General features: G+C 39.1%; 1 long non-coding RNA gene across 1 annotated transcript in view; it reads left to right on the forward strand.

The window, feature by feature from the left end:
* The window catches only part of LOC140631880 (uncharacterized), a 46,260-nt gene extending 21,409 nt beyond the window's left edge, over positions 1 to 24,851 (forward strand). Inside the window, exons 2-3 of the long non-coding RNA XR_012029400.1 lie at positions 3,249 to 3,516; positions 24,482 to 24,851. This is a non-coding gene — a long non-coding RNA (uncharacterized lncRNA). The remainder of the gene's footprint in view (positions 1 to 3,248; positions 3,517 to 24,481) is intronic.
* The last annotated feature ends 2,179 nt before the right edge of the window (positions 24,852 to 27,030 follow it).

Raw genomic sequence — 27,030 nt, forward strand, 5'->3', positions numbered from 1 at the left:
ATATTCAAATATTAGGAGAAGGACAGTGTGAAGGTTCAAATATGGCATACTGCTTTTATTTAGTTTTATAACCACATAAGCTGGGTATTTATTCATTTGGGCAGTGTTCATCCATATAGTGGATAAACCTACTTTCTATCTCAGCGGAGGGTTTTTTGTAATGTGTGAGCTACCCAGGTAAAATCTCCTCTATTGTGTAGAGATTGCACAATCATTTTGTTGACATCTTTAGCCAAGTGTGGACCATTCATTCAAATCAAATATTGCAGGAAATAGTATTATAAAGATAAATAAGAAGCAGTAGTGTGGATTGAAAGAGAGACTAGAAGGAAAGCAAAAAAGCCATAGTTTCTGGTTCACATTCAATGATAATTGTAAATGTGACCTGGAATCATCACTGAAGTTCTTTGGGGCCCTGTTTCATCTGTGGGGCAACTTGTTGAACCACATCACTTCTGAGGACAGTTGCGTAGAGGCATCAGTGAGTCTATGCTACTTAGAAATCAGTTACTAAAGCATAAAGAATAATTTCAGATTATTTGTGTTTTGGGTACTACTGTTTCCTTAATTAATAAGGAAATCAAGGATACTGACAGTTATTGCTGATAATGACAACCCCAGCATAGTGCTAGTGTACTGGCATTGGTATGCTACAGGGCACTTTTTAAATTCATTGCGACATTTTGAAATACCTAAAAGGGCACTTGAGATAGACGTTACTCCTCTCTCCTTTTGAGGAGCTAGGTGGTGTGTGTGTGTGTGTGTGTGTGTGACAGAGAGAGAGAGAGAGAGAGAGAGAGAGAGACAGCAAGAGAGTGAGAGAGAGTGACAAAGATCATGAGCCCACAACCACAACAGTCTGGGTCTTGTTCTAGCGTGTTCATACTCTTGCAGCTTTGCTGCTCCAGTGATCCTTACATCTACTTCTATTTAGCCCAAGCCTATTTATAGGAACATTAGGAACTCTTCCTGGATAAAGCCTATGAATATGTCTTGGTATTTTTTAAATAATTAATAATTAATTAATAATCCAAAGAATTATTGACTTTCAGCACATGGAAATGAACCCCATATCCTTGCAAAAGTTTCCATTGATCCCAAAGATGACTTTTTCTGATCAGGACACAAAGATGATAATTTAAGTACCTTCCCCTAAGTGTTGGGACAACTTAAGAAAAAAATGGTCAAATCGATTTTTTCAGTTTTAAAAGAAATACTAAAAATAACTTTAATTTTGCCACAAAAAACAGAATATTTTACTATGGAAAATTAGAGAACAACTCCAATTACACCAGCCTCAGAGCATCTTTCTTGCTATTTAACACATACCAGGGATGACAACTGGTGTTTGGCCACCTGGGATCATGGCACAATATTTATCTTTAATGACATTTTTTTCCTTCTTAACTTGGATTTGGCTTCCAAAGCTTTCTCAACACAGTGCCTATAGGATCTATAATACTTGATCAGAATTAGTGCATGGATTGTTAAATGTTTTCCATCACTTGTGCCTTTCCAAAGCCTTTACTCTAGACCCACCTACTAATATATTCACAAGAATAAACATATTTTTAAATACAACTTACAGATTTCATTGGCTTAAAAGCATTCAAATACTTTATTAATGTGATATCACCAATCTTGTTTTACATAAAAGGTACAATTCTAGCATACCTATTGAATAATTTTTTTCTTTAGCTTCAGGAAATGGTAAGATAAGGGTAGGAAGTTAAAAAGAACATATACAGATGATCATAGAAATCAATTCTGAAGACAAGCTCTAATTTGAACAGTTTAAGTGCAAAATTTTCAAAAGAAGACTTTTGTGATGAAAATACTTAATACTCAACATTTCTTGTTAAGCTTACATGCTTTCCAAATAAGGTGTCCCTCGTCCTTCTAAATTACTGAGTATAAAAGCTGTAATGTTATATGTTCCCAAGGGGCAGAGAGTAATTCAGACATGAAGTAATTTTAATAGAAATCATTCCTCTTTTCTTGGCAAGAGAAGAATTTCAGTAGGAATTTTTCAAAATTACAAAATATCCTTCCCTGGGGTATTCGTGCCGCCACTTAGCAGATTTCTCATTTCATTTAACACAAATATTTTGATCCTCAAGGGGAAATCTGCTCAGTTACAGTTTCTGCATTACTGTCTCCCAAAGATAAACGAGGTGCTTTTCTCCAAAATGGACACAGGAGAGGTAAGGTGGGAGGAAAATGATATAAATCCCAGGAAGAAATTTCTAAAAACAAATCATTTACTAAAGTCCTTAAAAATGGAAATAACATCCAACTCCTATTTCATTTTCTTCTCAGAATGCTTTTTTTTTTTTCAAATAGGAAATGTACTATTTTTCTTAAGAAAGCCAGCCTGAAGGTCTGCAGGGAGGAAAAAGAAAAGATGATCTTGGAAGGCACTGGGGTTTTCCTCTCTTCCTAGTTGAGGTAGATGACAGTGGCTTCCTGGGTGGTGAGAGGGGAGATAGTGTGGCTGGAAAGGGCTCTCTGATTGAGCGGCCATGACTTCAGAGAGTTGTGTGTGTGGATGCTTTCCCTTTGCTGACCTTGGATGAGTGATGTCTCTAGCAGTGCCAGCATGTCCTTGAAGGATATGGAACCTGTCATCAGCACCTGTTCCCAAGTGTCTTATGTCCTCAAGATCTTCTGAGTATTTAAACTTACCCTTCCCAACCAACATTAAAAAATTCAAGCTTGTCCCATTGGTAATTCCACTGAGATTCCACTCTTTGCCAAATTACAGGCAAACTAATGTCTCACTTGGATAATGAGTATAAATGGGTTGTATTGTGTCTGCCAATGGTCCTGTAGAAAAAGTTTAGCTTGAAGGGAGTAACTCATTGGTGATAATGCCGGGCACCAGGAGTTGCTAAGGAAAACGTTTGGAAGTATGCAGTTATTTCTGTCTTCATCAAAGTGGGCATCCTGTCTCTCTGAAAGATTCCCAGTGCTCTTAAGGTCAGCTTCAGCACCATGTTTTTGTGATTAAACCATTCCTTTCTTAGAAGGTAAATGGTCATGAGGCTTTCAGCAAAGAAGCACTAAATGAGCTTTCAAATAAACTTTGATGTCTTCAAATAAATTCAGGCTTAAAGCCCCTTACATTGTGTCTCAAGATTCCAACCTTAAATGTTAGGTCTCAGAAAGATTATTTAGCTGTGTTTGCATTAAAAACTTGCACCTTAAAAGATATGGTTCTTATATACCTTTTCATCATTTTCCCCTAGGGTGATCACGTGGCTGGGTGCATAGTGATCAATACATGTTTCTCCCTAGCAGTCTGGAAAGGTTAGTGACACCAAGGGAATTGCTTCAATGACTCATCAGAGCTCTGCTTCAGTCATGCAACCTGTCTATTATGGATTCATGATTGTTATAAAAATTCAGAGTCAAGAACAATCCTAACATACAAGCGGTCAGATGTCATTGTGATCTTCATGTCCTAATGGAATATTCGAAGTTTCATTGCCTGCAGGATTGACATCAGTGTCCAAGGTAATTGCCAGATGTTTTGACATTAGGCTGTAAGCTCTTTTGGGGGAAAGGATAAGCAGCTCTCTAAAACCACAAGCAGCTGTTAAAAAATACAATTATTTTTTGAAATGGAGTTTTTATGACCACTTAAGCTCTAAGAATTGTTTAAAGTGATATAAAAAGCCCCATAATATCACTATTTTAAATTAGTCTTCAAGTGGTCCTCTTTGTAAGGAAACAGACTTTATTAGGCCAATAACCTCTTCTCTCTTCTTTATCTTTGTTTTGACTATTTTAGGCCTAGAGGAAGTCACTCCTAAGTCAAGTACATCATTTAATCTCTGTACTAATGAGGCCAGGATGGGTGTTAAATTTCCTGTGGCCAATTTCAGGGTGACCAAGAGCTCACCTAATTCTGGTAATTTTTTGCAAATGTGTGCCAGGCAACACGTGTCCCCTGAGACGAAGAACAAGAGAATATAGCTAGATTAGTGTAAACCCATCTCTACTACTAAAGAAGTAATACTAGTTATTAAAATTCATCTTTATGATAGAAAATAATATATTTTGAGTGCTCCTATGAAGCAAACTCTGTGATAAACATTTCACATAAAATCCTCTTATATGATAACACAAGCACCTCATGTTATAGAAGAGAAAAGTAAGACTCACAGAGGTTAAGTGACTTCCCCAAATCACATTGCTTTTAAATGACAGACATCAGCTTTGAAACTACATTTGTCCAAATCCAAGCCCAATCTCATTCCTTCATGCCAGGCTGCCTCCAGTAATACCATTTGTGTAGTAATTTATAATGATAGAAGCCTTTAATTTTTTTCCAGTTTCCTTGAGTGCTGAGGATTACTCATTAGAGATGTGGTCTTTGTACTGACTGGATTGGGAATGAAGGTGAAGACAGTTATGAGGCTCATTCCTTTCATGCAGCTGGGTGAAGACTGAGCTGGACTTGGGAACTAGATGTCCTGACTCTTCATCCTGTGTTATTTCCATTATATCAAAGACACTCAGAGTTTCAGGGCCAGTGAAAATGAGTGTCGAGAATTTGCCACCACTGTCCTTGGAGGTGCCAAATTCTCTGAGAACCAGAAGCGAGATTTTATCAGCTACACCACATGAAGCATTCATTTCCACTATAATGTCTGCCTTCTAAGAGTTTGCATAAATGCAATACTTAAGCATAGTTATGAAGCAAGCTTTTGGAAATTAGTAAGCGATTCATGTATGTTACCAATAAATGAATAAATACATGCATAATTACAAAAGATTGTTAGGGACAAAAAGTACTCAAACTATAATTTGTGCCCCATGCCTTAGATGAAAACTCAGACCCATTTAAACTATAGTGAGTTCTAACATAGGTCCGCTGCTGTTTGTATTTACAAAAGAGAAAGACCTGGAAAACTGTTGTATAGTTAGAAGAAGGCTGAAAGTTGGCAGAATTAGAAAAAGCTGCAAGTATTGGGTGGGCCTGAAAAAAATTATTGGCTCATTTATCTAGAACCTCTTGCTAAAATCAATTGTTCTGGGGCAGGGGCCATGTTTCATTTATAGTGCCTTCTTGCCCCTCTGCCTTCATTGCTTAACAGCGTCTAGAAACAGTGCTCTTAGCCAAGCATTCATAGTTGGGCTTGAGGACGTCTGTGTGCCTCTTGATAATGAAAATAGAATAAAGATAGATGTACATTTTTCTGGGAGAGACAGTCCATAGATTTCATTGGGTCCTAGGGATGCATGACTCTGCAAACCCACTAATCTAAGGTGATTCTCCATCTGGCTACATGTTAAAATCATTTGTGAAAACGCTTGAAAAGTATGGATGGCTTCCCACTGGGACTATTATATTAGAATATCCCAGGAAGGGTCACTGGGAGGCGAAGGTTAACAAAATATTCTTAAGTTTATTATAGTGCACTTATGGTGTTGAACACCATTGACCTAGAGTGTAGCATTGTCATGTTATTTCAATAAGGAAGGAAAAGAGAAGGTGGAAGATTGTGTATATGTTTCTTGGGGGTGGACCCGGAGATGGAGGGAACAAACCAAAGTTATTTGCTTCTTCTCAAATTCATTGGGTTTTGTCTTTTGCTTTCTGTTAATGGCTTTGACCTCATTATGTTAATGCTTTTTTTGTCAGCTGCCTCAAATATTTTCTAAAAGTAGGTAGCAATATGACATTGAATTTTGTATTATTTACTGTCATTTTGGTGGCAGGCAAGAGGCATAGATTTTGACTCCTTAAGCCAAAGTGGGGGATTGGAATGATTAGGAATGCTTTTCATAACTAAATAGAAAGCTAAAGATCCAGGCTTCTGGGAAGACCGGTCCATGGAGGACATTTCCTGGAGCCTCTCAGCTCAGTTCCTAAGGCCTCCAGCCCCTGTGTTTCTCTAGTTAAGTTCCAAATGCCAGGAAAGGCTCAGATTGACTCAGTGTGGCGTAGGGGTCTGTTGGTGATGGCTAAGAGGTGAGTACACCCACTGGGAGCCTACCTCTGTGATTGGTAGTGATTCCAAGAAAAGGAAGATTTTCAGAAGCTTAGCAGTCATGTCAATTAATATCTACTCTATCCATCAGTAAGTTGTGGTTTAGTCTAATCTAAGACCAAGTTTCAGGAAATTAAAGTGCAAAGGAAATAGGAAAGTCACAACTCAGAAGAGGAAGTCCACAAGAGGATTACATTTAGAGGTTGGGTTAGTTGTGGCTCAAATGGGAACGAAATTTTGAGGGACTGTGGTTTTATGGTATTTTTCCTCACATAACTGGTAAAGGATCCGTTGTAAGAACTACATAGCTAGCTAAACAAGGCTTAGCATGTGGCTGCCAGGCCACAGAATGGATTGGGTCAGACCTAGAGCAGCTTTTCTCAACTTCAACACAATTGATATTTGGCTTGGATAATTCTTTGCTGTGTGTGCAAGTGTATGTACGCTGAGGGTGCCCTGTGTGTTTGGGGATGTTTTACAGCATTGCTGGCTTCTGCCCAGTAGATGTCCACCATGACCAAAATGTCTCCAGACATTGCCAAATGTACCCTGCAGAGCAAAATTGCTCCTGGTTGAGAACCACTGACATAGAGGATAATTGATGGGTGACTGGTTCAGTCATTGCATAATGACTATGCATTGTGATAGTTACTGGGGTTGCAGAGATGATTGAGACAACCCCCTTCAAACAGTTCATACCTTAATGAGGAAAACCAGACACAACAGCACTGTTGTTTCTCTGTTGTGTTATCAGCACCAAGGCTATTCCTTAAACATATTACCTGCTTAGATATACATTGAAAGAATAAGTGAAAATAGATCCTTTATTACCCATTCGAGCTAGGACAAGTACTATAATCTCAAAGAATCTCAGTGTCCGCATTTATAAGAGAGGTGTAATAAAGGACTAGAATGAGGTTTAGGCAGAATAACATATGCCTGGAAAATGATAGGCACTCAAAAAAGAATTATTATAAAATGGAAGTGTAAAAGTTAATTAGGATCTTTTCCTTTTTCCATGGAGTTGCTGATAATCACCCACATGGTGCCATACATTCTGAATTTAGAGTGGGCCTCACAGCCACATCCCCACATCACAGCTCTTACACAGAGGGCTAGTAGCGCCTCACCACTTGACTATGTCAAGAAAGCTGGGGATGTGGAGAGGAGATTGTCATTTGGAGAAAGCTGAATTCTTTCCTCCTTTGGGTAGAATTCACCAAGTGCTAACTTGGTCAAGAATGCCAAAGAAATTCATCCCATCAAGTAAGGGATGAGAGATGCTAGCCCAGGGAAAGGTTGCTTTGTGTGATGATGTTTCAGGGATGTGGAGAAAGATGTAGAAGAGCGAGCGCGGACCTGACAGATGGAGAGTCCAGGAGAGGGGGATGTCTGCAATACTCGGTGTGGCAAGAAGGCCTGGATGCTGGTAAGAGCAGTTAGGGTTAAAATCAGCTCCTTGGGGACCCCCAAAAGATTGTATGGAGGAGAAGGTGGCTGAGAAGGGGACTTGCACAGGGGCTGAGAGTTAAATCATATTTAGGGGCTATAGGGTAGACGAGGAGGCCAAGTGGTGCCAACATCTTCCACAGGGAGAGGCCCTCAGGGGTCTTCAGAAGGAATAACAAATGTACCCATTTGGAAACTGGGTTCACCAAAACACCTACGTGCTGCTCAATAGAACAAGCAACTGAAAGGAGGCACAAAATTCATGACCGTGGACATATCAATGGCCCAGTTCTATGAACAAGGCTTTCTAGCAACACCAGAACTAAATAAAGACTGATCTGATGCAAAGTAGCAGGGCTTCTGAAGGGGTAGGATCCCCAAATTCCCTCTAACTAGGATCAGAATTAGTCTCCAAGGCTCAGCTTCAACTGGGTGGTGGGGCCTAGAGGACTGCCAGGCAGAGTGGGGGACAGGTCTTTTCCCTCAATACAGTTGCACAGATATTTTATGCTTGTCTTGCACACTTGCTGGGCTCGTACAGAAACCCTGGACTTCTATAAGAAAAAAGGTCTCACCTTGCATTCTATCAATAGCACCAGAGGGAGTCTTCATTTCCAAAGGTAATTGCTGCAAACATGTTACACAATATCATTCATTACTTGCTAGGATTGAGTGTTGAAAGTACATTTCACAAGATAATGAAGTTGTTTCCCAGGACTAAAATAACTGGTTATCTGACTCTTAGGTTCATCCCACATTAGATGTATTACACACACAACTGTCAAAATAAATAACTTACTTGGGATGTGTCAGAGCTCACAACAAGCTGATGAGAAATGTGTAGGGTTGTAGAAAGCAAATCAGAGAGGCAGTGTGAGTGAGGGGAAAATAATGGTCCGTGTCAGCAAAGGGACAGCCCAGCACGAGAGATGAAAGCCCGGTGAGATTCTAAAGTGCCCACATTCCCATTCCCGCAGGTTTCAGTGAACAAATAGGGCCACATGTGGTCACACCAAAAATATCAGTTTGAAATGAATTCCCAGCTGCAGTGGTGTCTCATGAAGCTGGCTCTGTAATTTACAAAGGTGACAGCCAAAGCCATAAAACTAAAATGTGGGTTTTCAATCAGGTAGCACAAGACAAGTAGGGGGAATCATATACTAGTTGGGAAAATACATTTTTATCAGGCAACAGGTGTCATTAAAAAAAAAAAAAAAAAGATTGTGACCAGGAAGATTTGCAGGCATGGATTTGGAACCTTACTTGTTGAATGGAAATTATTTTTAAGGAGGATTTCGAGAATATTTAGAGTAGCTTCCAAGTGGAAATGATGAGCTTAGGGAGGCATGGGAAAGCTAAATATTGATAATGATGATGATATGAATAATAATATAATAAAGAGAAAGAAGAGGAGGTGGAGGATGAAGAGAAAAGGGGAGGAGGAGGAGAAATAAATCTTGCCCGGGCCAGATACATAATGAAAAAGCAAAACATGACATATATGAAGTATGTACAAGCAAGTAAACTCGTTAGAGGAGAGGATAATGATGGAGAAGATGAGCATGAGTAAACATCCCAGCATTGGCAATGTTCTTTTGGTGGAGGCAGGCGTGTGTGTCATGTACCATCTTTCCTGGATAATGCTGTGTAATAAAAAACCCTGAGCGGCACTAGCAGTTTGCAGGTGTCACTGGTGTGTACCTAAGAGTTCCAGTTGGATGGAGCATCATTCAAGCCAGTAGCCCCAAGGAGTGCCAAGTCCTCTCTGTCTTTGGGCTGAGATGGTCTGAGAATTCATCAAGTATGGGCAAGCTGGTGTAAGCGGGCATTGGAGGCCTTGGGTCCCTCTCCTGAACCCTTCAGCTTTTCTATCTCTTAACAAGACCAATTCCAGTTCAGGCCACTCGGGTTCAGTCATCAGAATCTTTGCTTTGCCAGAGACAGAGGAAGAGGAAGAGAATGAGCAGAGGACGAGGAGTCCTGGAAGAGAAAGCCGTAGTGAGAGTTAATGAGCCTGTACTACAGTTTGTTTCTTCACCTCCAATAACATAGCTTTTATGAGCATTGCTTTTACAATAAAATGAATAAATAGAATTGTAGTGGTGAGGAAGAAGTCATGGACTTTGGGAGCAGAAAATCATGGATCAAAACCCTATTTATGGCAAATTGGTGAATCCGTCTAAGCCGGTGTCCTATCAAGACACTATATATTTTGAGAAGTTCCAAAGATTAAATTAATGAGACTCACCTTTATAGAGTACTTTCTGCATGTTAGGGCTTGTGTGGATATATCTACAGCATCTCAGTTTTAAACCTCACCAATAACTCTTAACGAGATGGGAACTATAATTCTCTCATTTTATGAAGAGGGGAGGCTAAGAGAGGGGAATTCCGTGTGTGAGATCACAGAGCTAAGTAAGTGGTGGAACTGGGATTTGAACTAGGTGTGTTTGGCCACAGAATCTCTGCTCTTAACCTCCACATAAAAATGCTCAGCTCGGCCCCTGACACATAACGAGCACTTACTAAATGGCATCTCCTATTATTATTACAGCTATGTAACTCCTATTATAATAACTCCTATTATTATTATATTTTGGAACAAGAAGGGATGTAAACAAAATAAAATAAGTATTATTGTTGTCAGTGTCTTTTTAATAATAGGAAGTATGAAATGCCCTGCCAGCTCTCATAGACATCTTGCCCAGGGAATTGTGAGCACTTTCACTTTACAGGGAAATGAATCAAGTGAACAAAAGCAAACAGCAGAGAAATTTCTCTTATCTAAAAAGGCTTAGAGAAATCTGTTGCTTTGGCTGCCACTAAAATATGAGGTTCCTTGAGGACACTGATGTTTCTTCTATGGTGTTATAGCATCTGTAAATGCAGGCTCTGTGGGAAAGGGGAGGGGTTGGTTAGATTTTCCAAGGACTGCCTTTAACAAACTCAACAATATTCATTATAAAAATACAAAACGCCACAACATTTATTGTAGAAGTTCAAATAATATCAAATTTAATCCAAAATTAAAAGCCTTTATTTATGGGAAAAATTGAAATGTGCAAGATTTCAAAGGGAACTTTGAATTACCTGCTGCAGTATGAATTTTCTTCAGACTGGGTTTACTTACGTATTTCATTTCCTTCTGCAATTGTACATTTTGGTATGAGAAATCATTAACATTTTTAAGGAGCCAGTTTATCAGAAAAAGCTCCTATTAAAAATCGTATATTTAATTTCTTAATTAAGGGAATAAGAGTTACTGAGGTCTGGCCAAAAGAGTTTTTCTTCTTTTCTTTTCAAATAACTGTAGGAAAATAGGCCAGGTGATTAGTAATCTATTTTTAGGACTGGATGAGTCAGTTTATTCCAAAGAAGAAAAAGGGCTTAATCTATTTGTAGAACTTGATCGTAGCCCAGAGCCATTTGTCACTGCAGGTTAAAAACCTCTGTGCTAACTTGGTACTTTAGAGAGCCTAGACTAATCCCTCTGGAAATCCAATTTTTTTTTTTACCTCATCACCAGATGGCACCAAATATCTTCAGGGGGGAGAATAGAGGTGAATGGAAATGTTTACTTTCTTGTGTTTCATCTTAAAAATAAATCCATTTAGAATGCTAAGTGCTGAGGGAATGAAATGTACAGAGAAATCGAGCCAGTTTCCATGTTGAACAGTTCCAGAACATTCCTTTGTCCTTGGCCTGGATCAATTTCATATTTTCTGAAAGATTAAATCTGATAATTCCAGGAAAAGATAATCTTTCTAGAGCCATTTTTAAAAATTGTGGTAATATATATGTTACATTTGTGCATTTATATATATTTATATATAATATACATATAATCCCAGGAAAAGAGTCTTTCTAGATTTTTATTATAGTAACATATATATTATATATACATATAGAGAGCTATATATAAACTTATGTATATTTAATTTTATATAAATATAATATATTACATATAAGTATATAATACATATATTAAATATATATCATAGAAACATAAGTGACTATTATATGATTTATATAATATACAGTTATATAAGAAAATATAAATACAAATAAAGTATAAATATATTTTACATAGTAAAAGGTTTATATATGTTATATTACAATTTATATATTTATATATAATACATATATATTTACCATTTTAACCACTTCGAGTATACAATTCAGTAGCTTAAGTGCATCCACAATGTCATGTAACCATTACCACTATTTCCAGAATATTTTCATCCTCCCAACTAGAAATTTTATATCTATCTAATGTCATTTTAAAAATAACTTTTTTTGTTGAAATAATAATAGATTGACAAAAAGTTGCAAAGATAGTACAGAGGTCCTCTGTCTATCTCACCCAGGTCCCCCCAATGGTTATAACTTATGTAATTATAGTATAGTATCAAAACTAGGAAATTGACACTGACATAGATACAATGTGTATAAGTGTATTTTCTCCAGTTTTATTAAGATATGATTGACATATACCATTGTATAAATTTAAGGTGTGCAATGTGACGATTTGATATATTTATATACTGTGAAATGATTACCACAAGTTAGTTAACACATCCAACATCTCACATATTTACCTTTGTGTCTGTGTGGGGTGTGTGTATGCGTGTGTTGAGAACATTTCAGATCTACTCTCTTAGAAGCTTTCAAGTGTACAATATAGTATTGCTAATTATAGTCACCATGCATTAGATCCCCAGAACTTATTTATCTTGTATGCAGAAACTTGTTCCTTTTGACTAACAGGAACTTCCCCCTCCTTGCAGTCCCTGGCAACACCAACCTATTCTGTTTCCAAAAGCTCAGCAAATCTAGATTCCACATAGTATGGACATCACATAGTATTCATCTTTCTCTGATTAATTTATTTTATTTAACATTATGCCCTCAGGTTTCATCCATGTTGTTTCAGATGGTAGGACTTCCTGTTTTATTATCATTCTCTTTATTCATTCATCCATCAGATGGTGGTTTCCATATCATGACTATTGTGAATAATGCTGCAATGAACATGATAGTATAAATATCTCTTCAAGATGGTGACTTAGTTTCCTTTGGATAAATACCCAGAATTAGTTTTGCTGAATCATATGATAATCCTATTGAATTTTTTGAGGAACCTCCATGATGTTTTCCATAGTGGCTGATTTACATTCTCACCAACAGTGCACAGTATTCCCTTTCATCCACATTTTTTGTAGCATTTGTTATTTCTCGTCTTTTTGATACATGTAAATAGTTCTATCCATTTTATCATATGTGCAAATTTGTATAACCATCACCATTATCAAAATACAAATCAGTTTGAGTGAGATGTACAAACTTCAACTCCCTTAAAAGCCCTTTTCCCTCATGTGTTTATAATATAATTGCCTTACATATTTACACATGTTGAGAATCACATCTCACATGTTATATGTTAGGCTTTAACTGTCAAATGTAATTTAGAAAACACAAGAGGAGCAGAATGTATGGTATTTACCCATATCTTTGTTCTTTCTGTTGTTTTTTCCTTGCTGATGTTCCAAGATTCCTTGTTTAATCATTTCCTTTCTGTTTCAAGAACTTCCTATATAGGAGGTTTACTCATGGCAAATTCTCCTACTTTTCCTTCATCTGAGAATGTCTTTATTCTCAAATGTCCCTTCATTTCTGAAAGATAATTTTACTGAATAGAGAATTTAGGTTTGACAGTTCTTTGCTTTTTGCACATAAAAAATGTGTTGCTTCCCTCTGGCCTCCGTGGTTTATAATGAGAATTCCTCAGTATTTGAATTGTTTTAACCCTGTCAGTAAGTCATCTTTTTCCTCCTGTTGATTTCAATATATCTTTTCTTTGTTTTTAGAAGGTTGATTATAATGCATCTTGGCATGGATTTCTTTGGGTTTATTCTTTTTGAGACACTCAGCTTCTTAAATCTGTATGATTTTGTCTATTACCGAATTTGGGAATACTTAGCCTCACCCTCTCTCTCCTGTCTTGGGATTCTAATGACATGAATGTTAAATCTTTCATTATACTTCCACAGGTCCCTCATTTTTATTTTTATTTTTATTATTTTTGGTCTGTATTCTCTCTGTTGTTCAGATTGAGTCATCTTGATTGTTCTATCTTCAAGACCACTGATTTTTTTTTTTTCTGTCTTCTCCATTCTGCTATTGAGTCCATCCATTGACTTTTCTGTTTTGGCTATTGTATAGTTCTAAAGTATTCATTTGGTTCCTCCGAATATTTTCTTTTCTCTCTTTTTTTCTGAGACTTTCTGTTTTTTAATATATTCAAATGTGATTGTAATTACTTCCAAAAATATTTTTCTTTTGAGAGAGAGAGAGAGAGAGAGAATCCTAACTAGGCTCCATACCCAGTACAGAGCCTGATGCGGGGCTCAGTCTCATAACCCTGAGATCATGACCTGAGCCGAAAACAAGAGTTGGACACTTTGCTGAGCCACTCAGTTAGTCCCTATGAAAGCATTTTTATGATGATTGCTTTAAAATTCTGGTTGGATAATTTCCACTCTGGGCAGGGTTGGTCTTGTCATCTGTTAATTGTTTATTCTTGTCCAAGTTTAAACTTTCCTGGTTCTTGGTATGATGGTTGACTCTTTTTATTGTGTCCTGGACATCCTGAGTATTATGCTATGAAATCTAGGTGGTATTGAAATCTTCTATTTTAGCAGGCCTCCTTTATACCATACTGACAGGTGAAGGGGGATCTTGCCTGTTACAAACAGGTAGATGTCTGGGTTCTGCACTTGGCCTCCATGTCATTCCTTAGGTCCCAAGATTCCTAGCTGATCTACCTTCTTCTTACCACCTTTCAATATCTAGTAATGTTTAGTTTCCACATAATGTGCAGGGGTTTTAGCTGTACGTAGTGAGGAATAAGGAGAAGTGCATTATGCTATCTTGGTCTTAGACCAGAAGTTTTAGTGTCAATTTATTTCATTTTGTTGTGTAGTTAGTGAAGCACAGGATCCAAGTAAAACAACAGCAATGATGATGTTTTTGGCTCGAGATTTACACCTCACCAGTTTATTAACTTCTTTCTAAATTATGTGCTTTGGGAGAAAGTAGGACCCACTGGTCTGTGACTGTTTCTACCATATAAAGTAATGGCAGACTTTTTGTTTTGTGAAAAAGAAAGGAAATTAATATTTTTTCTTAGAAATTTTTGAAATAATCTGTTTTTTGAGCACCCCTGAAAAGTTGGCAACTATATCTTCATTCTAAGTTTTCTGTTCTTGAGGGGGGAGAGTCATGCTCTAATGTGACAATGTCATTGAAGTTTAAATAAAGGTGCCATGGAAGAGGATAGAATGCATAGTTTTCAACGTGTTTTATTCTTCCTCTTGATTAGAAGAAAGCTGCTGAGTTATAGGCCTTAACTATCATGTCATAGGGAAAGCAGTCAAGGTTGACTACACCTGCTAATTACAGACCAAGCTCAACAGGAAAAGTCAATTGCTACCAGTGATCCATAGAAACCACAGCCTTTTCTTTAAAGTGGAAATATCCACACTGTAGCCCCAAAGTTAGAAATGGATTTAAGAGCCTTTAGTTTTCAGTTGCTGTGATTCCAAGCCTCAGTGATACCGTGCAGGAGTTGGCAACATTTTTCTGTGAAGTCTTTTCGGGCCACACTGTCCTTTGCAACTACTCAACTCCTCCATGGTAGCAAGGCAGAAGCACACACAATGCATAAACAAAGGAGCATGGCTGTTTTCCAATAAAACTTTATTTACAAAACCAGGCAGCAGGAGAGATATATATGACTAGTTTGTTCATGGTTTGCTCACCCCTGGTCTCTCTGAGTGGCAGGCTATTTTATTGAAAGTAGACAGGTTCTTTCATGCTTCTTTGATTTGGGGATTTTGAAAGAGCAGAAGTCCAAAGTTGCCTGAAATCAGCTTTTCTTCCTACCTATTCTGAAATCCAAGACTGGTGCCTTGGATACAAATGGGCGTCTGGAACCCCGAATATGGCCAATGACAGATTTTGCTTGGCCCAAATGATGTTTCAAGGCATTTGAATTAGTAAGTAGCATTTAACAATCAGGATGGTTCACATAAAAATTGAGATTTCTGACTTTTCTAGAAAAACTGGCATGACTCACAAAACAGGGCCTGTCTCCCTCATGGCAACGGCTGGCTAACGCAGAATAGCAGCTGCCCCTTTTGGATAGATTGCCTCAGTTTGCACCAGTCCCTGTTGTCTTCAGAAATGAGTTCCTCTGGTGTTGGTTGCCATTTGCCATTTTTCTTTGGCTTTTTTATAGTAAAGGATCATTTCTTTATTCTAGTATCTGGGGCGGTGTCCCTGCTTACAGGTTTGGGCTCCTTTTTTCTTATCTGCTATCCTTGGCCCAAGGTGCTGTGGAAACAGCACTGGCTGCCCCTGATGAGGATGGCAGAAAAAGACACTAACGGGAAAGGAGAAAGATGAGACTTGTCTAAACTGGCAAGTGTTAGGACAGCCGTGGGACTGAGAGGGACTGCATTATGTCCTGTGGGTCTGGTGGGTTTAAAAAACATTATAAGCCCTTTGACACTGTTCCCTTGAGATCGGGCTGGCTTTCGTGACTGCCTCAGCAACAGAATGTGATGGATGTGATACTGGGTGCCTTCTGAGGCAAGGAACCATGCCACTTGTGGTGGTTTCTCTTGGGGCAGCCCCTGCAGGAGCCTTCACCCCCACATAAGAGTTCTGAAGATGGTGAGGGCACTGTGCCACATCACACAGAGAGACCATGGTGACTGAGATGCCTGAGGGGCTCCAGAGGTTCCAGCCTCCAGCTTTTTGAATATTTTCAGCCCAGATTCCAGATTTGTCAGCGAGAAGCCTGTAAGATGATGCCGGCCACAGCCACCTTCTGACTGCAAGTTCATGGAAAGCTCTGAGGGGCAACGAGAGCAAGAGAAATAAATGACTGCTGTTGCTTTATGTCACCGTTCTTGAGCAGTTGTTTAGGTGACAGCAGGTGACCAGAACACTGGGAATGCCCCAGGGTATAAGAAAACTCTGGAAGCTTGAGCAGGTTGGTTTCCTTGTTTGGCAGAGAACCCTGTAGACAGGAAGGAAGCAACTGGCCTCCAAGAGACCAGTGTGGGCTGGAACGGGGACAGAAGGCCAGAAGGAAAAGAAGGGGAGATGATTTTCACTTTTGAGCTTGAACTTCTTGCTGGTCAGGGGATGGTATCTTGGAGTCCATATTTATTTGATTTAAAGACAACTTGGAAAGCAGTATTACTTTAACATTCTAATTTGAGAACTGTGATTCCAATTAGAATAAAAAAGAAATCCCTTGATTTGTCCAGTATCTGCAATGATGCCCCTTTTCCTCCCCCTCAGCCAGTTCCAAGTTTGTTAATACAATGGATGCATCACTCAAAACTGTGGTGAAATTCATAAACACATGGCATCTATCAACTCTAACAAACATAGTGAATAAAATATACATGAAGAAGAAACTTTGTGTGGGAAGAGGGCTTGGAGACAGAAGAGTAAGGCCATGAAATAACTGATAATTGGCTCTATCCTCGCACCCTTCCTCATATCTCCAAGAGTATTTAACCTGAACTTGGATATGGGGCAAATGCACAGCAATCTACGTCACAGACTGTATCAGTTTCCTTTGCAAAACCGGTTTGACAGTTTTGACTAACATGTTTACAGATTATTTTGACTGACCTGATTGTTTTGGTAAAGGCTATTTTAGAAGCCACATTTCACTCATTTAGGTTGTCCGGGTTTCATGAAAAAGAATGTATGAAAAAGGTAGAAAAACCAGTTGTTTTCCTGTTTTGTATTACTGAAATTTCTTAAAAATGAGAAAAAGGAAAATATATAGATTGGTCGAACAATTCTAGTGTTTGTACATATTTTCCGTAGTGTGTGAATTGGAAAGTTCATTTGAAAATAAGCATTCACTTGCTGATGGGTGTTTCCAAGGATTATGATGAAATATTCAAACCTGTCTGTGTAGTATGTGTGTGTGTATCCGAGCGTATTTGTATGCATGGTGTGCATGTGTGCACGTGTGTGTAAACACTTCTGGCTTTGCTTTCTAGCCCAGTGGTATGGTTGAGGAGTCTGGAAGATCTCAGCAAGTTCCCTGAACTCCTATCTACTTGTGTAGTTGCAAATTAAACAAACACATGCATAGAACACAGAGGTATTTTTCTAAACGTCTCCCATCTTGTTTGCGCTTCTAACCACAATTTCTTGAAATCACAACAATTTGGATATAGAAATGGGTTTGTGATTGTTTTAGAAAAGGAAGGTGGTGTAAGTTCAGAGCCTTTCTGAAAGAGAAAGATTTTTCAAAGCAATCAGGAAAAGAACCTGCAGGGAGACTTAAAAGTGAGAGAAGAGGGCTTTGATGAGGCCCCAGAAAGCTTTCCTGCAAATGAAGAACAGCTAAATGAGCCGTTTATAGGCAAATAACGGGAGAACCGAAGAAAAAAGAAGAGACTGTTGTATGTGTGGTTTTGTGTTTTTTTTTTTTTTCATTCCCTCCAAATAATATGGGTAGTGCTAAGTTTGGCAATAGCAGAACTGAAAAACGGTGAGACTCTTAACTGCTATTTCTAAACCGTTTGGTGGGGAAAGCAAGAGGAGCCCAGGAAAGATGTCTGAGTGCTCACTCAGACGAATCAGAAGTCTTCCCAAAGTAGATTGTTGGATTCTTTTTTGTCTTCTCTCCCTGGGTAATCCAGTCATCCCTATGCCTTCAGCTTTATCAAAGCTTTGGGGGAAAAAAAAATCAGGATTGTGGGCTTTGTGTGAAGTAAATTCTCCTCAAATCAATGGCTCTTTATATTAAACAGTCAAATGTGTGTCTGCGCAGACTGCCATATGCAAAAATGCAGGATGAAAATGTGCAGCCAAAACTAAGATGCAGTCTTCTGTGGAAAACTATATTTTCCATAGAGTTGACCTCCTAGTTTCACATATTAAGAAGATAAAGTGGCTTAAGCAGAGGAATACAATCAAATTTAGAAGGAGCAGAGGGAAATTGGAAGCAGACTGTCTTGGTAGTCTCTTAAAAAGTCATCGTCACTTCATCTGTGGTAATGAGGCCTGGGCCATCTGCCCCTGAGGTATCCTGGACCCCCCTCAGATGCTTCTAGTGACAGGGGATCGCCAGCCTTCTGTTGGAGGTCAGAAGAGAGATGAAGGCATTCTGAGTCCCTCACCTGACTGTGGCAAGAGAGGAGCACTCTTGGTTTACGAAGTTCATTCTTGTCACAGAATGTGGAGAAAATTACCTCAGAATCAAGCCCTGGGCCTCCAAAGGGCCATAAATTCAGGATAGGAGATGATTCCGGAAGGCAATGAATTCTTTCTCTATTAACTCGCATCTTTTAAGACAGCCCACAATAAAATGGTTGTTGGTGGCAAGAGGAGTGGTTCCAGAAAGTAGCGTGGGTGGGAATAGAGGATTCCCTCTTTGGCTTCAGTCAACTATAAGCAGATGAGGAAGGAGTTGTCAGAAAAAAAGTGAGCATAGGAAAACCTCTCAATCTCTCTCTCTCTCTCTCACACACACACACACACACACAGAAGAGACTTGAACGTTCTAGTAGACACCAAGCTTAAAAAAATAACCTCCAAGGACACATCCAGCCTAACCAAGATAAAAATCAGAAGCCTTATTCATCGCTTTCAATGAAAATAGCAGCATTTATCATTACCGCACAGTGCAGCGACCCAATTTCCACACACAACCCCAATGCTGCTTTTAAAAGGCAACGGTGTCAGACAGAAGTGAATTCTGCACAAACCAGTCAAGATTTCTTGCACCATTTCTATAGCAACTAGAAGCAAAAGGAGTTACAAGGCTCGGTGACAGCAGATTCTGAGTAGGAAAAGGCAAAGCAAACCACTTCAGGTTGTTTATCCAGTTCTATAAAATAATAAAAGCTCTTAATCTCATTGGACTTCCTAAATGAGATTTTTAAAAAAGTCCTTCGCGGTTTTTATCCCCGTCATCCAAGCGATGAGCTCCCAGCCCGGCCCCCTTGAACCTCTCCGAGGGCTCAGAGGCAACGGCGGGGCCCCCAGGGCACACGCAGCGTTTCAGGAAGCCTCGTGCAACTGGTGACTGGTCTGCGTAGCCCCGAGTTCTGGACCCAGGCAATCCGGTAAGTGCGCGGAACCGCAGTCACGCAAAGCATAGTACGGAAAAATAATAATACTGAAACCAGGAGTTGCAGTCTCTACCCAAGGCGCCGGAGCACTGTCAGCAAACCCGTCAACATTTGCTGCTGTGCCCGCGTCCCCCTCCGCTCCCTCGGAGGCGCCCCAGTGCGCCCTCTGCTGGCTGCCCGAGAGAATGCCGCTCTCTGCTTCCGCTTCCTTCTCCCTCTTGCTTTCCCCCAGGATAGCTGCTTCTTAGGCAGCTCCTACTTCTCTTATAACTCGTTTCCTCCTCTTTCTGCTTCTCAGTTCTTGCCTTGGCTGGCCATCCATGTTCCCCTTTCCGCCTCACGTGAGTGCAACAAGGAGCACTCTGCTCAGAGGTGGAAATTTGTGCCAACAGGGATGGCCTGACATCCTCTCATTATTAATCACTGGGGCACGTTACAGCAGCCCCGTCCTCTCTCCCATGGAATTCTGCTTGCTAACTCGGGGCTGGGCTGGGGAACTTAGCCCTTCCCGGTTGACATTCTCCTTAACCATTGTCCCCTCACAGGAGGCCCAGTGGCACCTTCGGGGACTCTCTACGGCTCCACCACACATCATCTTTAAGAAATGCTGTAGCTGTTGCTTCCCTGGTCACTGGTTTGTCCCTGTCCCACTGGGTACCTTTTCAGGTGCGTGTGCCAAATTTTTCCAACCAGGCTGTGTCCCCTTTGGAGACAGGAGACAAGGACTCAGGAGTCTTCCACAGCACGTTACACGACCTGGGCGGTGAGCTGGCATTTTATAAATACCATTGCGTTAATGATACCAAAGATCATGGCACCTAATTTTTCTGGCAAATATGCTTTTCTTTCCTAGCAGAGGACGTTTCCTGAAGTGTATGCCACAGCAGCGTTAGTTCTATAAAATATTCTGCAGTAAAAGTATTCTGCACAGATTATTGGGAAACACTAAAGCTATGCATACCCCCTTGGAGATTCATGATACTGGTTGGCCCATAGTTTTGATTGTTTAACCCAACATAGCTCAAACTCACCTGGTCACAAACTCTCCTTCCTCTCTCAAACCTTCAATGTCTCCTGGTTGAATGTGGGTCTCCTTAGGATCCCTGGCCTAGAATCACATCAGAAGCCAAAAGATGAACCTCAGACAAAAATCCTTTTCTTGTGGCTTTTCTCTTTCCTACTTTATCTTTTCTTCTTAACAAAAATTAACTCTTTAATCAGGTATGAAGAGGAACAATGGAAGCACAAAGGATGAAAAAAGTACTACTTTAGAAATTTCCTTTTATACCATCTGCAGTGCGTTTAATCCTGGCAGCTTTTGTTTGGTCCATTTTCCCCTTGTGTAGGTCAGGCTTGGAGTGATACATGCTTTTTGTTTTCTCTGGACACCAATCAGAGAAAGTTTCTTTCAACATCTGGTACTGCTTAAAAGCTTAAAAAAAGGGGAAAAAATCAAAAAGCACTTCATGAAAAAGCTATTGTAGGCAGGGAAATGAGGGCTTGGTGTTCTCACAAAGGAAGGAACACTTAAGGAAAATTGAAAAAAAAAACAAACAAACAAACTGGAAATTTGAATGCAGCTGATATTTCTTTCCATTAACAGTTTATTATCTGCGGTGTATATAAAATGACCCACAACAAAACTCTGTGCCTCCCTCAAAAGCTCTCAGACGTGCACATGAAAAGGACAGCCCTGGGGAAAAATATATGAATGCTGCATTGAATTATGTTAAATGGGTCATGGGCAGCCACTAAGAGGACATTTCCTAAGAAGGCAAATAATCGCTCATTCAAGAGTAGTCCCGCAAAGTAGGGAGAAAAGGGTGAGGAACTGACCCACAGCGATGATCACAGGCAAGTGTCCTGTTCCAAGAGATGCTTTCCCCCCTGGAGAAAGCTGCTGGGAGATACTGAACATTCCAGGGAAGGCCTAATATTTCACTGAGACCATGAAAGAGCGATTAAAAAAAACCCCCAAACAACATGATTTCATTCACTCCTCCAGGAAACATTTTTTAGCACTGATACATCAAGGAACAAATAGAAAGATTGAAAGTGCCCTGGTTTCAACCCTCTAGGAGTTTAAAGCTTAGGGAGAAATAAAGACATGTGCATGGGTAACTCTAATTAATCACGTGGGATGTGATGAATGCTATAAGAGAGTTACAAATTGTTGTAAAAGTCCAGTGCAGGATCCTTTTGAACAAAAATCTTTCTTTTACAATGAATTTTCTAGGATTTCTGCACAAGGCACTATTTGGGACAGAGGTGAATAAACTGCCCTCCATTGGCTCACAATTCTACTGATCTTCACCCCCCTTGCCTTCAAAACTAAGTGTTCACACACTATGGCCTGCGGGGCATATCCGGCCCCTTGCTTGGTTTTGAAAATAAAGTCTTATTAGAACAGAGGCGTCCATTTCTTTACATATTGTCTGTGGCTACTTCTGAACTATAACAGCAAGGTTGAATAATTGCAAAAGAGGTAGTAGAGTATGCAAAAATCGAAACTATTTACAATCTAGCCTTTTACAGACAAAGTTTCCTGACTCTTGTACTGGAAGACAATCAGTAATATTAGTCATGTGTTAGGAACCTTCCCTGTAGGATTCATGTACTAAATAATCTGGTCATAGACATAGGGTGATTTCTCATTTCAATATGACTTCAGGAAGTACACTTCTACCTATAGAGGTTGGAGACTTTTTTAGGACATCAGGATTTCCTTATCCAAATAATCCGTACTCCAGAATCTAAGTTACATGCCTGGTTTTTGTTTTTGTTTTTGTTTTCACCATCATATTCCTGGTGCCAAGTGCTAACTAAGTATTTCTGAGATTAGGCCCAGAGAGATCTGTGAATTAGTCCAGAGGAAATGCTGGTGCAAGACTCAGAATCACCCTTCCTCATTGGGTGCTCCTTCCTCTATCCTAGCCATTTCTCCCCTGGGCTGTTGCAAGCGGCCTTGTGTCTTGTCTCCCAGACTGCATTTCTGCTAGCAAACATCCATGGCTACCAGAAAAATTTCTCTAGAGCACTGCTCAAAACTCTCAAGTAGTTACCATTGTTGAAATCCTACCTACAATCAAGACTTAGCTCGACTATTCTCCCTCTATTCTTCTGAAATCTCTCACCTACCCTTGAAATGAAGTGTACCCTCCTATGTGCCCCCATAATTACTATCTATGTGTTGTAGAGAAAAATGTGTTTCGGTAGACAACTGTGTACTCTGTGGAGTACTTTCTTCTCAGTTCTCAGATTTTGGCCTTCCATTACCTTTGAGCTACTTTATAACTCTGTAAGTTGTAGATAACTAAAAGCAATGCAAAATAATTCTTGTCTATGAATATACAAGAATTATGTCAGGTGAAGGTTCAGTTAAATTTCCTTTGGACTATGGAAGAAGCTAGTTTTGTCTCAATTTGCACATTCATTACAACACCCTGTATCTAGAAATAGATTCTGTATGTCTATTCTTTTTGTATTTCTTTGACTCTGTTTAACATCTACCTCGTTCGCTCATTAATGACTTAAAATTATTCACACATTTTCATTTTATATCTGTATGAGAATCATGCTTTGACCTTTCTTTAAGAAAAAAATTACCCTTTCATACATTTCTTTAGTGTTTTGTTTATTATGCAACTACTATATGCCATGCTCTGTGCCAGCTTGTGAGCACACAAGGATGATCAAAATAGTCATAGTCTCTGACTTCAAGGAGTTTATGTCTAGTAGGGGAGACTGATTCTTTTTCTGAATTCAGAGAAATGGTTCAGGGTCATAAAGGAAAATGATAAGTCTTTCATGAGAAAGATTCATTTAGACTGGCAGTGGGCAGTGAGACAGTTAAGGAAGTCTCCCTCAGTAAGTAACATCACAGCTGAAGCCTGAGGAAGAATTGGTGAGAACTAAGTCAGCAAAGAAGGGGAGAGGGAACATCTCCATTGGAGGGAAGATACAGAGGCAAAGGCCTGTAGCAAAGGGGGAAGGAGTTCTCCAGTGAGAGAGGGACAGAGTGACAGCAAATGAGGTCTCTGGCTCAGGTGGGGCAGGGCCAAGGAGCCCAGAGTAAGTACTTCGGATTTCATTTTGAGTTCAACAGGAGGCCACTGAAAGGTTTTATAAAGATCCTCTACTCCTGCACAGAGACTGGGTTAGGATAAGATTCCAAATGGATGTAGAAGCTTTTCAGGTGTGACTTACAGTTTCTTAGATACTTAGTCTACCTTCTAAGAGACTGGTGAATACCAGGGTTACCCCCCCTCCTAAACTGGGGCGATGTGTTACTTATCTTTGAATCCACCTAGTTTGTTTTCTGTACATAGAAGACCCTAAATAAGTGTGTTGAGTTAGATACCAATCAGGTTGCTAATAGGAACCACAAACTCTGCGTTAGCTCTCCACAGTATCTGACAATTAGCCAACAATAGCTGACATTTATTGGGTTGCTTCTTACAATGCAGTCTGTACCAAGAGCCATGCATGGATTATATAACTTCAAACTCCTAACCATTCTATCCAGCAGGTTTTACAATTACTTTCATTCAACAGATAAGGTAACTGAGGCTTAGAGAGGGGTATCAACTTGCCTGAGGTCACATCATCCATAAATGGGACCCAGCTCTAGAACCTGAGCTCTCAATCAGAAATCCTATTAACTCCCTATTCAAGTATCTGAATAACAAGTTTTACCAAAACAAATGCCAATTCATTTTACCTGTCTTTCTTTTAAACCCTTCAGATTTAACAATTCGATGCATCTTTTTTCCAGGTTGTTTTCAGGCTCTGGGTCACCATTTTGGAAACTACATCCTCCTTCAGATGTTGCCATTTATGCTCTCTCTTATTCCTTTGCAGAAGTTTGCTGTGAAAATCCAGAATGCAGTCTGTCTCATGTTAGTGATTTATGTCATCTCCAAAATAATTTTATGCCTAACAACATCACCTATATTGTTTGACAGCAGAAGTCAATCTGTGAGAAAAATGGACCCATTCATTGCAGCTTCAATTGAAACACAGATAAAAGAATAAATATTTTCCAAATATAAAGGAGTCAAACTCAATTGGGAAAGGAACACTCTGTTCCAAATTCTGTGGGGACCTCAAACAATGTAGGAAGGGAAGAAAAAATAAAATCTAATTGAGTATTTGACTTCATTACATTAATACATCTTCAGTGTATTCATCTAATCAGACAATTACAAGTGACGAGATATAATAGCACCAAATTCCCTCCACATGAATAAAAAGCAATTTTGGATTATCTTGCTATATTGACTTCTCGTCACAAAGAGTTCAGTTTCTTTCTCTTGCATGTAGCTGGGGAAAATTGTAATTGCTTTAACTGGTTTTGATTGACCAACTGCTTTAACAGGACCATAAATATAGACGTCAGGACAGCAAACACTAAATGTTTATTTCTGTGATCCTTCTCTAGATATTGACAATCTGACCCATGAACCCGCCAGCAGGTAATCTCATAGATCATTTTCTCTACAGGAGATTCTTGCAGTTGGGCAGATTTGTCAATATCCCTCGCAGAGGGTTTTGATCAAGGACTGCTTTGTAATTGTCTGGAAGATACATTAAACACCTCGCTTTTCCCAGTGTTCTAAAGACAGAACAGTCACTTCAAGTGTAAATTGCTCACACTAAGATTTCTCTATCTGGCTATTTTAAAAAGCATGTTTCAGATCCTTGCTGCTTAGAAAATTTACAATGATATAAATATGACTTTCTCATACATTTCTCTGAAGCTATTCCCTTGCTCATCAAATCAGAGTGTTTAAAAAAAAAATCCCTAGTTGACAAGTCTTTTTAAATTTAAAGAATACAACTGCTTGTCGATCTAGCCAGCCAACTCTTGCCTTAGAAATGTCTTTAGTGGTTCATATGTTTCTGTTTTTACTGACACAGCTATACATTAATTGGTGTCTACTGAGCATGCAAACAGATAATTGAGAAAAAGCACCTGGACAATTCATACACTTGACTCTCTTTCTTTTATCAGATGTATTTAGTGAGGGTGGGGAATTTTTTTTAAAATTTTTAAATGATTTTATTGAGGTATGGTTGACATACAAAAAGCTGCGTATATTTAACATATGATTTGATGAGCTTGGTGATAAGTACACACCCATAAAACCTTTACCACAATCTATGCTATAGATATATCCATCACTTCTTTTGCCCTTTTTTTTTTGAGATTTTTATTTTATTTTTTATAAGCAAAGCAAACCTTTTTTTAAAAAAAAATTTAAATCCAATTAATTAATATATAATGTATTATTGGTTTCAGAGGTAGAGGTCAGTGATTCATCAGTCTTATATAACACCCAGTGTTCATTATATCACATGCCCTCATTAACATCCATCACCCAGTTACCCCATCCTCCCACCCCCTTCCCCTCCAGGGACCCTCAGTTTGCTTCCTATGATTAAGAGTCTCTTATCTCTGGTTTTGATTGACCAACTCCTTCTCTGATTTCATCTTGTTTTATTTCCCCCCCTTCCCCTATATTCATCTGTTTTGTTTCTTAAATTTCATGTATGAGTGGGATCATGATAATTGTCTTTCTCTGATTGAGTTATTTCACTTAGCATAATATCCTCTAGTTCCATCCACATCATTACAAATGGCAAGATTTCATTTTTTTGGATGACTTAGTAGTATTCCATTATATATATATATATATATATAGTATTTTTCAGAGTGCTGCATCAGCTTGCATTCAGGGTGGGGAAATTTTAATAGGAGGTGTGGGGAACTTCAACAACAGATTCTTAATAAAGAGAACAAACTGGTGGTTACCAGAGGGTAGGAGGACGGGGAAATGGGTGACATAAAAGGATTAAGAGGTACATATTTCCACTTATACAATAAATAAGTCACATAGATGAAAAGGACAGCATAGAGAATATAGTCAATAAAATTGTTATAATGTTGTATAGTGGCGGATGTGACTACACTTTTGGTGATTAACACAGTAATGTATAGGATTGTTGAATCAATATATTGTACACCTGAAACTAACATAATATTATATGTTAATTATACTTCAATTAAAAATTGGTATGAGATAGTTGAAAGGGAAATAAGGGAGCTAGGAAGTAGAGGCAAAGACAAAAAGATAGGACACTGAAGGCAGATGAGATGTAGAGGGTCAGTGACATCATCTTCCCCTTTGACCACAATATCTATTCAATTCCTTCTCTTTGCAAGAATTCTTTTCAGTATTCTTGTCTGATGTCACTGTTGCCAGAATCTCTTTCTGTCAGATAGGCAGGAAAATGAAGTGGAGAACATCTGTTCTGATTTGTTTCTCCCTGAGTACGAATTAGCAGAAGAGGAGAATGATAGGATACTTTAAAATTACCAAGGTTGTGAAATTTCAAACGCATTGGTA

Source organism: Canis lupus, chromosome 4, assembly GCF_048164855.1.
Source record: "Canis lupus baileyi chromosome 4, mCanLup2.hap1, whole genome shotgun sequence".
NCBI classification, from domain to species: domain Eukaryota; kingdom Metazoa; phylum Chordata; class Mammalia; order Carnivora; family Canidae; genus Canis; species Canis lupus.